The sequence below is a fragment of the Rhinopithecus bieti genome, unplaced genomic scaffold (genome assembly GCF_001698545.2).
Source record: "Rhinopithecus bieti isolate Rb0 unplaced genomic scaffold, ASM169854v2 scaffold_69960, whole genome shotgun sequence".
Lineage (NCBI taxonomy): Eukaryota > Metazoa > Chordata > Mammalia > Primates > Cercopithecidae > Rhinopithecus > Rhinopithecus bieti.
Window position 1 is genome coordinate 5731 of NW_016825918.1, and position 15316 is coordinate 21046.

Here is a 15316-nt window from a genome sequence, read left to right on the forward strand (position 1 = left end):
AAGGCAAATGGGTGAACTGCACTTTTATGCTTAACAACGGATCAATGTTGGTATAAGTATATAAAAATGCAGTTACCACAAGACTACATGCAGTATGACAACCTTTTCATAAAATTCAAAATCAAGCAAAACTGAAGAGTATAATTGCCAGGCGCAGCGGCTCATGCCTGTAATCCCAGCACTTTGGGAGGCAGATGTGGGTGGAGTGGTTGAGTCCAGGAACAGGAGACCAGCCCGCGCAACATGGCTAAACTCCTCTCTACAAATAATTAGCCAGGCGTCACGGCACGCGTTTGTGCTCCCAGGTACTTGGGAGACTGAGGTGGGAGAATCACCTGAGCTGGGTAGGTTGAGGCTGCAGTGAGCCAAAATCATGAGAGAGAGAGAGAGAGAGAGAGAGAGAGAGAGAGAGAGAGTGTGTGTGTGTGTGTGTGTGTGTGTGTGTGTGTGTGTATGCTGGGGAGGTTGAGGCTGCAGTGAGTCAAAATTGATTGTGTGTGTGTGTGTGTGTGTGTGTGTGTGTACTTATTTGCAATAAAAATCAAAGAAATACCAAGTGTCCAATTCAGGTTAGGGTTGCTTCCAGTGGGAGTGAAGGGGGTCAGGAGGATGCAGTGAGGGGAGCTCAGAGGTGGATGTAAGTTACTGGTAATAGTCTAGTTTTTGGATTGAGTAATAGGTAAATGGGGGAACACTGCATTATAAAATAAATAAACAAATAGGGCCTGACATCAATCATGAGTAGCATGTTATGAAACCAGGAGTATTATTAACTCAATTCTATATAGCCTGAGTCTCCTCTAAAAATCAAATGCTGCATTGGATTACTTAGACCCGGGTCTGAAATATTTGTTCTTCCCTCCTTCCAGTCTACACAGGTGCTCCCTCAGCTCTTTGGTCAGGCCAGGAAGCATTCGAGTGTGATATCTCTCTCTTTGTATATATTTGAGCAGGAGGCACTAGAGCAGGGCTGCATGTCTTGCATCTGGCAGATGTTTAACCCAGATGTTAGCTGGGACAGAAAGAATCCCCCAGAACCCTGAAATAAACTGGGTCCCAATGATCAATACAAGTTCTACTCAGTGAATGTAGATTACAGCAAACTGAAAAAAAAATGTCCAGACTTCTAAATTAAATGTTTCCCTACAAAACAATTTAGGATGAAGGTCTTCCAGAGGCCCTTTGCACAACTTTTCCCCTTAACTGGGAAATATTTGTCCTCTAAGTGCACTAAAATCATGCTAGTGTATCGTGTTGGGTTTTAACACTGATTAGTAAATATGTTTACCCATTTATTATGAAGAACATGACAAAGGATACAGACGAACAGCCAGATGAGAGAGATGCATAGGACACAGTATGTGGGAAGGGGCATGGAGCTTCCATGACCTCTCCAGGTGCACCTCCCTCCAGTAACTTCCACGTGTTCAGCTATGCGGAAGTTCTCTTCTCCCCAAATTCTTACAAATAGAGAGCCCCCGGGCTCAGTCCTTGGTCTGATTCTTTCCTTTTACTACACTCTTGTCATAGCTGATGGAAGATCCTGGTTTTAATACTACCTGTGTCAGAAACAAGACAAACATCCCCCCTTTCACCACTTCAATGCAACATAGTACTGGAAATTGTAGCCAAAAAATTTGGGCAAGAGAAAAAAATTAAAAGCACACAAATCAGAAAACAAAAAGTTTCTGGGCACGGCGGCTCACACCTGTTATCCTAACATTTGGGAGGCTGAGGATGGTGAATCGCATGAGGCCAGGAGTTCGAGTCCAGCCTGGGCAACATGGCGAAACCCTGCCTCTACCAAAAATACAAAAGTTAGCCGGGCGTGGTGGCATGCGACTGTAGTCCCAGTTACCTGGGGGGCTGAGGCATGAGAATCGCTTGAACCCAGGAAGTCGAGGCTTCAGTGAGCCAAGATCCCATCACTGCACTCCAGCCTGGGTGACAAAGAGAGAACCTATCCCAAAATGCAAAAGAAAAAAAAAATAAGAATTTAAATTATCTCTGTCTGCAGACGACAACGACATGATTTTATATATCTAAAATCTTAAAATATTTTACAAAAAAACCTTAAAATTCAAATAATTTTAAGGAAAGTTGCAAAATACAAAGTCAACATACACAAATCAGTAGCATTTCCATACGCTAATAGCAAGCTATCTGAAAAAGAAATCAAGAAAACAATCCCATTCACTGTAGCTCTCAAAAATAATGTAAACTACTTAGGAATAAATTCAACCAAGGAGTTGAAAGATCTGTACACTGGAAACTATAAAACACTGATGAAAGAAGTTGAGGAAGCCACAAATAAATGGAAAGCTATTCAACGATTATGGATTGGAAGAATCAATATTGTTAAAATGTCCATACTACTCAAAGCAGTCAACAGACTCACTGCAATCCCTATCAAAATTCCGATGCTACTTTTACATACATAGAAAAAGCAGTCCTGCAATTCGCAGAGAACCACAAAAGACTCCAGTTACCCAAAGCAATCTTGAGCAAAAAGAACAAAGCTGGAAGAATCACAACCTGATCTCAAAATATAATACAAGCTAGAGTAATGAAAACAGCATGGTACTGGCATAAAAACAGACAACTGGAACAATATAATAGACTAGAAAAAATCCATGCACTTAGGGCTAAGTGATTTTCAACAAAGATGCTAAGAACACACAATGTGGAAAGGACTGTCTCTTCAATAAATGGTCTTGGGAAAACGGAGTATCCACATGCAGAAGAATAAAATGGGACCCTTGTCTCATATACAAAAATCAAGGCAAAATGGACTCCGGATTTAATCGTAAGATCTGAAGCTGTAAAACTGCCAGAAGAAAACATAGGGAGAAACATCCATGGCATTGACCTGGGCAATAATTTTGCCTCTATGACCCCAAAAGCATGAGCAACCAAAGAAAGAATAGAGAAATGGAATTACGTCAAACTGAAAAGCTTCTCCACAGCAAAGGAAACGATCAACAGAGTGAAGAGGCAACCTACAGCATGGGAGAAAATATTCACAAACTATACATCTGATAGGGAGTTAATATCCAAAATACATAAGAAACTCAACTCAATAACAAGAATACAAATCACCTGATTTTAAAATGTGCAAAGGATCTGAATAGACATTTCTCCAAAGAAGACATGCAAATGGCCAACAGTTGTATGAAAGTGCTCAACATCACTTATCATCAGGGAAATGTCACAATGAGCTATGACTTCACACCTGGTAAAATGGCTATTATCAGAAAGATAAAAGAGAACAAGCGTTGGCGAGGATGTGAAGAAAAGGGAACCCTTATACGCTGTGGTGGGAATGGAAATTAGTACAGCCGCTGTGCAAAACAGTATGGAGACTTCTCAAAACACTAGAAATAGAACTATCCAGCAATCCCACTACCGGGTATTTATCCAAAAGAGAGGAAATTGGTATACCAAAGGGATACCTACACCCCCATACTTATCGCAGCACTCAACACGATAGCCAAGATATGGAATCAACCTAAGTGACCATCAGTGGATGAATAGATAAAGAAAATGTGGCATATATACACAGGGAATATGATTCAGCCACAAAAAGAATGAAATCCTTTCATTTGCAGCAACGTGGATGGACCCGGTGGTCATTAAGTTAGGTGAAATAAGCCAGGCACAGAAAGACAAATACCGTACGTTCTCACTCATATGTGGGAGGTAAAAAGTTGATCTCATAGAGGTAGAGAATAGAGCGATAGATAGGAGAGGCTGGGAAGGATGTGTGGATTGGAGGACGAGGGGTTGGGAAGAAGAGAGGTTGGTTAATAGGTACAAACATATGGTTAAAAGGAAGGAATAAGTTCTAGGCCGGGTATGGTGGCTGATGCCTGTAATCCCAGCACTTTGAGAGGTCAAGGCGGGTAGATCGCATGAGCTCAGGAGTTCCAGACCAGCCTGGACAGTGTAGTGAAACCCAGTCTCTACAAAAAAAAAAAAATAAAAAAATAAAATAAAATAAAATAAACAAAAAAACAATTAGCCAGGTACGGTGGGACGTACCAGTCGTCCCAGCTACTCGGGAGGCTGAGGTGGAAGGATCGCTTAAGCCCAGGAGGTTGAGGCTGCAGTGACTTGTGATTGCACCGCTGCACTCCAGCCTGGGACAATAGAGTGAGACCCAGTCTCAAAAAATACAAAGACAGAATAAACTCTAATGTTCAACAGCAGAGTTGGATGACTACAGTTAACAGCAATGTATTGTATATTTCAAAATAGCCAGAAGAGAGGACTTGAAATGTTCCCAATACATAGGAATGAAAAGTATTCCAGGTGATGGTTACCTCAGATATCCTGAATTGATCATTATACATTCTATGCACGTGACAGAATATCACAGGTACACCATAAATATGTGCAAATATGTATCCATTAAAAATTAAAATAAAAAATATAAATAGTACTAGCATTTGATTCGGTAATCTCACTACTGGATATATGGCCAAAGGAAATGAAATGAGTATGTCAAAAATATCTGCACTCGCATATTCATTGCAGCACTGTTCACAAGAGCCAAGACGTGAAGTCAACCTAAGAGCCCATCAGATGGATGAATGGATAAAGCACATGTGTGTATGTACACACAGTAGAATAGTATTGAGACTTAAAAGAAAAAAAGAAATCCTGTCATTTGTGGCAACATGAGTGAATCTGTAATATAGTATGTCGAATGAAATAAGCCAGGCACAGCAAGACACATACTGTATGATCTCACTGGGATGTGGAATCTTAAAAAATCAAATTTTTTAGAAACAGAGAATAAAATGGTGTTACCAGGGTCTGGGGCTGGGGAGATACTGGTAAGGATATTGATAAGGATACAAAACTTCATTTAGACAAGAAGTCTAAGTTCAAGAGATCTATTCTAAACATGGTGACTATAGTTAATAATAACAAATACTTGAAAATTGCTAAGAAGGTAGATAGATTTTAGGTGTTCTCACCACAAAAGATGAAAGGTATGTGAGTTCATCCATATTGTAGTTAGCCTAATGTACCCATTGCACAGTGTATACCTATTTCAAAACATCATGTTGTACACTATAAATGTATACAATTGTGTCAATAAAAATAAACAAAAATAAAATCCAAAGAAATGAAATAAATTCCATTTGTTCAATAAAACTGATCTGATACTGGTGAAGATGTGCAGAAACTGGAACCTTTGTGCACTGTTGGTGGGAATGTAAAATGGCACATCTGCTGTGGAATAGGGTATGGCGGTTACTCAGAAAACCAAAAATAGAATTACCATATGATCCAGTAATTCCATTCTGTGTCTATAGCCAAAAGAATAGAAATCAGAGTCTCAAAGTGATGTTTGTACACCCCTGCTCATAGCAGCATTATTCATGAGAGCCAAGAGATGGAAGCCACCCAAGTGTCCACTGATGGATGAATACAGAAACTAAATATGGTCCGTTATTATTTGGCCCTTACAATGAATTATGATTTTGCCCATAAAAGGATGGAATTCTGATAAATGCTACAATGTGGATAAAACTTTAGGACATTATGCTATAAAATGAGTCAGTCACAAAAGGACAAATACTACATGATTCCACTTTTATAAGGGATCTAATATTTCCAAACTCAGAAACAGAAGGTAGAATGGTGGTTTCCAGAGGCTGGGGGGCAGGGGAAAACAAGGAATTGTTGAATGGGTATACATTTCAGTTTTGCGGTTGAAGACATTCTGGAGATTGGCAGCACAGAAATGCGAATATATTTAACACTACTGAACTGAACACTGAAAAACGCTTAAGATGGTAAATCATATGTTCTGTGTGTTTTAACATAACTCAATAGAAAAGTGGTGTAATTTCTGTCTCTGGAGTGGGCCCTAGAAAAAAATATCGAAACTATGATGACTCCCATAGGTACTTTTTCAACCCAGAGCCAGACCTTTGTCCACTCAGCATCTCCACTTGGATACCTAGCACACATCTCAGATTTAAACATCTAACCAAACTCCTGACATTAAACACAAGAAGCAAGAAATATGAACATATTTTCTGATTCCACTACTATAAAAGTACATAACAGTCAACACCAAACCATATTATTAGTATTTCTTGAATTTAACTTTTATTTTAAATTCAGGGGTACATGTACAGGTTTGTTACATAGGTAAACTTGTGTCATGGGGGTTTCTTGTAGAAATTATTTCGTCACCCAGTGATTAAGCCTAGTACCCATTCGTTATTTTCCTGGTCCTCTCCCTCCTCCCACCCTCTACTGTCTGATAGGCTCCGGTGCGTGTTGTTCCCCTCTTTGTGTCCCTGTGTTCTCGTCATTTAGCTCCCACTTATCAGTGGGAACATGTGGTATTTGGTTTTCTGTTCCTGCATTAGTTTGCTGAGGATAATGGCCTCCAGATCCAGCCATGTTCCTGCAAAGGACCTAACCTCATTCTTTTTATAGCTGCATAATATTCCACAGTGTATATGTACCACATTTTCTTTATCCAGTCTACCATTGCTGGGCATTTAGGTTGACTCCATGCCTTTGCTATTGTGAATAGTGCTGCAATGAACATACACGTGCACGTGTCTTGATAACAGAATGATTTACATTCCTTGGGGTATATGCCCAGTAATGAGATTGCTGGGCCGAATGGTACTTCTGTCTTTAGGTCTTCGAGGAATCACCACACTGTCTTCCACAATGGTTGAACTAATTTACACTCTCACCAACAGTGCATAAGTGTTCCTTTTTTTCTCTGCAACCTCGCCAGTATCCGTTATTTTTTCACTTTGAAATAATAGCCATTCTGACTGGCGTGAGATGGCATCTCACTGTGGTTTTGATTTGCATTTCTCTAATGGTCAGTGATGTTGAGTTTTCTTTCATGGGATTGTTGGCCGCATCTATGTCTTCTTTTGAAAAGTGTCTGTTCATGTCCTTTGTCCACTTTTTAATGGGGTTGCTTGGTATTTTTCTTGCTGGATATTAGACCTTTGTCAGATCCATAGTTTGCAAAAATTTTCTCCCATTCTGTAGGTTGTCTGTTCACTCTGTTGACAGTTTCCTTTAGTGTGTAGAAGCTCTTTAGCTTAATTAGACCCCATTTGTCAATTTTTGCTTTTGTTGTAATTGCTCTTGGTGTCTTCGTCATGAAATCTTTGCTCGTTCCTATGTCCAGAATATGATTGCCTAGGTTGTCTTCCAGGGTTTTTCTATTTTGGGGTTTTACCTTTAAGTCTTTAATCCATGTTGAGTTAATTTTTGTATACAGCGTGATATAGTTTGGCTGTATCCCCACCCAAATCTCCTCTTGAATTGTAGCTCCCATAATCCCCACGTGTTGTGGGAGGGATCCGGTGGGATGTAACTGAATCATGGGGGCGGACTTTTCCCGTGCTGTTCTCCTGATAGCGAGTAAGTTTCACGAGATCTCATGGTTTTACAAAGGGCAGTTCCCCTGCACATGCTCTCTTTCCTGCCGCTGTGGAACACACACCTCTGCTCTTCCTTCGCCTTCTGCCACGATTGTGAGGCCTCCCAAGGCATGTGGAACTGTGAGTCCATTCAACTTCTTCTCTTTATAGATTACCCAGTCTCAGGTATGTCTTTATTAGCAGCAGGAGAACTGACTAGTACCTGGTGTAAGAAAGGGGACCAGTTGCAATCTTCCGTGTATGGCTAGCCAGTTATCACAGCACCCTTTGCTGAATAGAGAATATTTTCCCCATTGCTTGCTTTTGTCAGGTTTGTCAAATATCAGATAGTTGTAGGTGTGCGGCCTTATTTCTGGGTTCTCTATTCTGTTCCATTGGACTCCGTATCTGCTTTTGTACCAGTACCATGCTGTTTTGGTTACCGTGGGCCCGCGGCATATTTTGAAGTCGGGTAGCATGATGCCTCCAGCTTTGTTCTTTTTCACTTAGGACTGCCTTGGCCATCCAGGCTCTTTTTCAGTTTCATACGAATTTTAAACTAGTTTTTCTAGTTCTGTGAAGAATGTCAATGATAACTTACTAGGAATCGCACTGAATCTGCAAATTGCTTTGGGCAGTATGGCCACTTTAATAATATTGATCTTCCTATCCATGAGCATGAATGTTTTTCCATTTGTCTGTGACATGTCTGATTTCCTTGAGCAGTGTTTTGTAGTTCTTCTTGCAGAGACCTTTCACCTCCCTGGTGTGGAGTATTCCTGGGTATCTTGCGTTTGTGTGTGTGTGTGTGTGAATTATGAATGGGACTGTGTTTCTGATTTGGCTTTCCGCTTGACTGTTGTTGGCATATAGGAATGTTAGCGATTTTTCACATTGATTTGATATCCTGAGACTTTGCTGAAGTTGTTGATCAGCTTAAGGAGCTTTGGGGGCTGAGGCTGTGGGGTCTTCTAGATTTAGGAACATGTCGTCTGCAGGCATACTGTACTATTAAAAGAATGTAATATAGGACGTGGGACCAAAAATTATAGAGAAAACTGAGGAAAGAATGATCACAAAAGTACATGTGTTGGTTTCCTCCTGAAGGAGGAATGAGGCTGACATGAGGCAGAGACACCCCAGGAGCTTTGGGGAATGCTGGTGGTGTTCTCCTCTGTGACATGGGGGCGTTTCTCTAGAGGTGCCCTTGATGATCACTATTAAACCACACACACATATTGTGAAGTTCTCTCTGTGTACGTTGCATTTCAACATAAAGAGGGTCAAACTTGCTAATAACAAATAACATGCATTTGTAGTTAAATACTGCTCACAATCCACAGACCTGGAAATGACTGATTAGTTTTCTGTACGTGTAGTTTTCCAGTTTTAAGAATGTCCTACAAATGGAATCACACATTATGTAGCGTTTCATATTTGGTGTCTTCAGCACAATGAAATACATATAAGACCTGTAGAACTGCAATGTACTCTTTCTTGACCTCAGTATTCAATACGTGTTTTCATCACTTCACAACAGTTCATTCGCAGTCCACTGGTTTTCTAAACTTGAATATATGTATAGTCTGCTTTATAAATATCATGTGATATTTAACGTTACGTAATTTGTTATATCTTGGTAATGGACTTTTCTTAAAAACAGATAGTATACCTAAGAATACCCAGTACACTTCCATTGTGAAAAAAAAAAAAAAGGAATTCCATCATATGAATATACCACAATTAACTGACACAAACTCTGAAGGTAAAAATTTGTGTTGCTTCCCCTTAGTGTTGTTGCCTTAATTTCTTTATCTCAGGTCCTAGGTCCTCCACCCCTGAGAATAAGTGGATGGGGAGGCGACACATCTCCCGTGAGAAAAATGTAGCAAGTGCATGGGGTTCCAGCACAAAATCACAAATTCTGAATGAAAACTTACCACCCAAATATAAAATATTTACCAAAACATCAAAATTAATATCACAGTTATGTAAGCATCATTCCTATGATGTTCGGTGAAATCTATGAGAATTTGAAATCAAGCTATCACTATCAATAAACTGATATTAGTACTCGCAAGGAGATCTGCTATAAGTAGAGAAAATAAAATGTTGGTTATCCTTCTGGTTATAAAATACTTACCTGTTAAAGCAAGGTTACTTCCCTTAGCACTGGTTTTTCTCAGCTTATGGTGGCAAGCACCACAGAGAAAGAAAACATCACAATCTATGCGCACAGTTTAATAAATGGTTATCAAGTGCACCTGTATGGAAACGTTCCCCTAGGTCCCAGAGGAGAACACCGCCAGCATCTCCCAAAGCCTCCTGGGGTGCCCTGCCTGAGCTCAGCCCCACTCCTACTGCAAGGGGTAACCAACATCCTGACTTTTCTGATTGTCCTTTCCTTGCTCTTCTCTATGGTTTTATACCCTAAGTATGCATTCTTCAACAAGGTAGGTTAGTGTTGCCTGTCATTTGAAGTTATAGGAATGGAATCATTAAACATGTCCGTGTTGTCCCTTGCTTCTTTCACTCGATGTTATGTTTGTAAGATTCGCGCCTATTATTCCATGGAGGAGTACTTTGTACTTTGTACTTTTCCGTTGCTGAAATAGTATTCCATTGTATAAGCATACCGCAGTGTATTCAGTCCGTCCCATGAAAGTTGCGATTTTCACGGTTTCCCATGTTTGGAACTGGATGATCACAAAAATACTACTCCTAAACCCTTGTTGGCACAAGTAAAGGAGTCCTGAGAGGGACGTGTAGGCTGCTAAAAGCGTATATTTAAAAGAGGATCACAGACAATTAATGAGAAAATGTTCAAAAAAGAAGCCCAACATAAGACCAAGGAAAGTAGAAGGAAGTCATCAAGGTAAAAGCAAAACTCAGTGAAAGCAGAAACAAGCGTAAGAATCACAAAACCAGAAGTTGGGTGTTTGGAAGAGGAATGAAATTGGTAAAACTCTTGTGAGACTGGTCAAGAAAACAAGGGAGAAGGGCACCGCTATCAGGAAAGAAAAGGGAGAAATAACCACAAATGATGTTACGTCCGTTCTCGTGTTGCTATATCGAAATACCCAAGACCGAGTCATTTATAAAGAGAAGAGCTCATGGTCCCGCAGGCTGTATGGGAAGCGTAGCGGCTTCTGCTCCTGGGAGGACTCAAGAAGCTTGCAATCATGGCGGAAGGTGAAATAGAAGCAGGTACATGTTACATGGTAGGAGCAGGAGTAAGAAAGCGAAGGGAGAGGTGTCACACACTTTTAATCGACCAGACTCATGAGAACTCGCAACCATAAGGACAGTACCAAGTGGATGCTCCTAAACCATTCCTGAGAAATCCAGCCCCATGATCCAGTCACCTCCGACCAGGCCCCACCTCCAACATTAGAAGTCATAGTTTGACATGAGACTTGCTGGGGACACAGATCCAAATCACATGATATGCAGACATCCAAAAGACAGAAAGAGGATATTGTGGGGGAACTGGATATTCACACAGAGTGCCCATGCAGTAACAGCACATGGCTAATTAAATACAAAGAGAAGATGGCACTTTCACAATGGAGTAATCTGGAAAAACGCCCTGGCCACGTGGTCAAGATGAACATCACCAGTCATAAGAGAAGCCTACATGGAGAATCTGCCGATGTCATGCACCGAGAGGGACAGCACGTCTGCTATGCAGTAGTCTTGCCAAAAATGTTAAACCTACCTGAATCTAATCACAAGGAAGCCATTAGACAAACCCAGCTTCAAGGGCTTCCTGACGACAGCTGCGGTGATTTAAAGCACCCTTTAAACATTGCTCTAACGCACACTTTAAAGGACACTGAAGTGAGTTGACAGGCCGGGAACCATGGCTCACGCCTGTAATCCCAACACTTTGGGAGACCTAGGTGGGCGGATGGCTTGAGCTCAGGAGTTCCAGACCAGTCTGGGCAACACGGTGAAAACTCGTCTCTACAAAAAATACGTTAAAAATCAGCCGGGCATGGTGGCACTCGCCTGTAGTCCAAGCTACTCAGCAGGCTGAGGCAGGAGGATGGCTTGAGCCTGGAGGTCAAGGCTGCACTTAGCCGGGTTCGCCACCCTGCAAGCCGGCCTGGGCGACAGAGGGAGATTCTGTCTCACAAGAGACTTGACTACTAAATGCAAAGCATGGTGTTTGGTTGGAAAGAGAATTTTGTTAGAAAGCAGCTATGAGGGATACTATGGGACCATGGGGACAATCAAAAATGTTTCATGTGATCATACAGTGGAAAATTGGGTGGTCTCAATGTTACATTTCCTGAGTGTCATGATGGCATTAAGGTTTTGTGGGAGACCATGCTTTCTCGTGGGCGATACATGCTGCAGTATTTACGGATGATGGATCTAAATGATTCAAATGGATCTCAAATGATTTCACAAGAGAATTAAAAAAAAAAAAATACAAGCACGCGCACACACTCAGAAAAAGACAGGGGTGCGGGATGGAGGGAGGGATGAAGCAAATGTGAGAAAATGGTAACTAATGGAGGATCCAGTAGAAGAATGTATGTATGGGTGCTCCTTTGGCTTTCTGTGCAACTCCTCTGTGGCTTCCTAATTTTACCAAATGCAGTCTGAGATGAACGGGGATATTCTGGACCATTTTATTCCAGTCAGTTTGAAAACAAAGCAAAACGTAACCAGTGGCTAGGAAACAAAATCTGCCAAAACTAACACAAGAAGGAACAGCCAACCTGAACCATTCCAGAATCATTACAGAAAGATTTCGGTAGTCAAAGGCTTTCCACTAATAAACTCCAGGATTCCCCACCACATTCTGAAAAACATCCTGGGAATACATACCTTCCATTTGACACAAACTCATGCAGAAAATTGAAAGGGTCCTCCACTCACTGTATGAGCTTGGCATAACCTCGATACCAAATCCTGCAAGGACACCTAGAGAAATATTGCAGATCAACCACAGGCTCACGACATAGAAGTAAAAATCAGAACCAGAATCTTAGCACACGGAAGCCTACAGGATACAAAAAGGAAAATACCTATTATGGCATGACTAATATTGGCTTCATCCCAGAAATACGAACTTAATTTCCCTTCAGAAAATACAGTGGCATAATTCTCCACATTAACAGATTTGGGAAGAGAAACATGCTCTTCGTAGTCACAAAAGGTATTGACTAAATGTCAGTTTCCATTCGAGATGTATTGCTGACAATTTTTTTTTTCTTTTTCTTTTCTTTTTTTTTTTTTTTTTTTTTTTTGAGACGGGGTCTCGCTCTGTCGCCCAGGCTGGAGTGCAGTGGCGCGATCTCGGCTCACTGCAAGCTCCGCCTCCTGGGTTCACGCCATTCTCCTGCCTCAGCCTTCCGAGTAGCTGGGACTACAGGCGCCCGCCACCACGCCCGGCTAATTTTTTCGTATTTTTGGTAGAGACAGGGTTTCACCATGTTAGCCAGGTTGTTCTCGATCTCCTGACCTCGTCATCTGCCTGCCTCGGCCTCCCAAAGTGCTGGGATTACAGGCATGAGCCATCGCGCCTGGCCAACAATTTTTTTTTCTAAAAAGTCAGGACTATTGGGCTATAACTTACTCAGAGTTCTATGAGATCTTGTAAATGCATATGGCTGTAAAAACACCAGCACAATATATATAGATATAGAGCATCGGCATCCCCCCCAGGTTCCCTCACGCCCTCTTGTAGTGAACTCCTCGTCTTAACCCTCAGACCCTGGCAACCATCTATCTGTTTTCTGTTCCTAGAATTTTGCCTTTTCCAGAATGTCATATTAATGGAATCACACGGTACGTGGCATGTGCATTTGCCATCTTTCAGAGAAACGGACTCGGACCGAAATTCTCTAAAGGTGCAATGTACAGTTTCATGACCTGGGTAATAGTTACCTGGCTTGATCACCTTGTAACTGTCAAATGGCCGGCTTCTGAGTTGTCTCTCTATGTGTGTGTGTGTGTGTGTGCACGCGTGTGTGTCTGTGTGTGTGTGCGTGTGCGCACGTGCGTGTATGTGAGAGAGTATATGTGTGTGGGGGGGTTATTGTTTCGAAAATGTAATTTTACATGTAACTGACTCTAACTTTTATATCTTGATGATGGATATTAATTGGCAATTATTAATGCTTTAAGAGAAAGTGACGGATTATTGGAAAAGTCAGCAGACTCATTTCCTCTGCAGTGTGCAAAGTGGGAAGTAGTGATCGGGTTGGGGCAAACAGGAGGGCTCCAAAACCCTGCCAACCTCCTGTTCCTCGCTCTGCATGGTAGTGACCTGGACTTCAACACTGCACAACCACATGGGCGCCATTCACGCTGGATCACGAGAACAGGGCACACTGGAATCTCACAGATAGAGTTTGCACGGCCACCCTGGCGGCCACAGCCTACACGGCCGTACCTGGCAAACACAAGTGTTGGCCTCATCCTTCGAGGAAAGGGATGATGAGAAAATCTCTAGGGGAAAAGGAGGAGTTCTTGGCCTGGAGGCTGAGGACAGACGTGCCTGAGGTTGTCTGAGTTCACCCAGGAGTGTGTTCCAGGCGGGCTAAAGTTCATGGCTGTTACTCACCATGACCACCATGATCCTATGATTGCCATCTCACGTCCCCGTGTGCGGCGCCCTGGGCCTCCGCCACACCCTGGAAAGCCACCCTTAGGGACTGTGGCTGGCGGGCGTGCTAGGAGACTTGCACACCTTCGACCCTAGCTGGAGTCTGAAGAGGAGACGCTCTTTTCTGCCAACGGAGTAAGAGGTCTCATATGGAAATGTACCTGTGGCAGCTCTGGCACCGGGTGTAGGTGGGATTCTGCTCAGGGCTCCGCCACTGTGGCTGCATCAAGGGCAGGCACGCAGCTCGCCAGACCTCCAGAGCTCATCTGAGCTGAGTGGCAGGACAAGGCAGGAGGGGATCTAAGGCTCTCCAGCCAGACCCCACATTCCTCTTGATGGGAGAGGAGGCTTGAGGGAAAAGCAAAAGGGGGTCACTGAATGAGGGGAGGGGCTCAACCTCCTCCTCTCCAGTGGGGCCCAGGTGGATTCCTCTCATCTGAGGAGCCTCGGATTCTGCACTTACATCCCCTAGAACCAGAAGGCTCCGCCCGACCATGCGGTGTACCATGGGCCTAGGGTGTACATGTTACAGCCCCATTATTGTGCAGAAGGTGGTCTGAATGTGGAACCGAGGTGGTGTGCTGGGAGGCGGGACTGGCAAAAGCCAGCCACTGAGGGATGGATTCACGCCTTCCACGACTCCGTCCAGGGGCCTCTCCCCTTCCACACCATGTCGACCATGGCCCATGCCCCCGGGGCAGTGACCGTGGCTGGAGTTCTGCCCCCACCAGAACCTGCCTAGATGTCTCCGGTGGCAAAAACCCAAGCTGGAGAGCCCCTGACACACGTCTTCCCCCAGACACCAGCCCACTGTGTTATCCCCCCAAGAAACCACCACCTGTGTCAGGGTCAAAGCCTTGGCCCGAGGAGTCAAGCCCATCCTCTCCGGTGAGGGGTTAGATTCGGATGGGGTAGGTCCCCACCAGCGTTGGCTTCCAGGTCTGAGGTCTGTGACTGACCCACCACGTGCGTGGTGGTCCCCCTCGCTGAGCTCACACCATGAGCCTGGCAGGGAGACACCGTGAGGGTAGGGGGGAAGGCAGATACCGAGCCCAACCAGCTGTCCCAGGGCAGTCCCTCTTTCCCACTTTCCACCCTCTCTGTGCGTATCTTGCCCGTGTCTTGATTAGCGGGCATTGTGGCGCCCTCCCACAGGAGCTCCCCACTTCCTAGATGAGGCACCAACCAGCAACTCTGAGGTATTATCACTGTACCCACACACGGGAGTGCTGAGATATCCCATCCATCCCTCGGAGGACTGGGAGCCTACTGTGGC

The 15316-nt window shown here is 43.3% G+C and overlaps 1 pseudogene; it reads left to right on the forward strand.

Annotated features, from left to right (window-relative positions):
* Window positions 1-869: 869 nt before the first annotated feature.
* LOC108522786 (cytochrome c oxidase subunit NDUFA4 pseudogene) lies at window positions 870-1130 on the forward strand (annotated as a pseudogene).
* Window positions 1131-15316: the final 14186 nt, after the last annotated feature.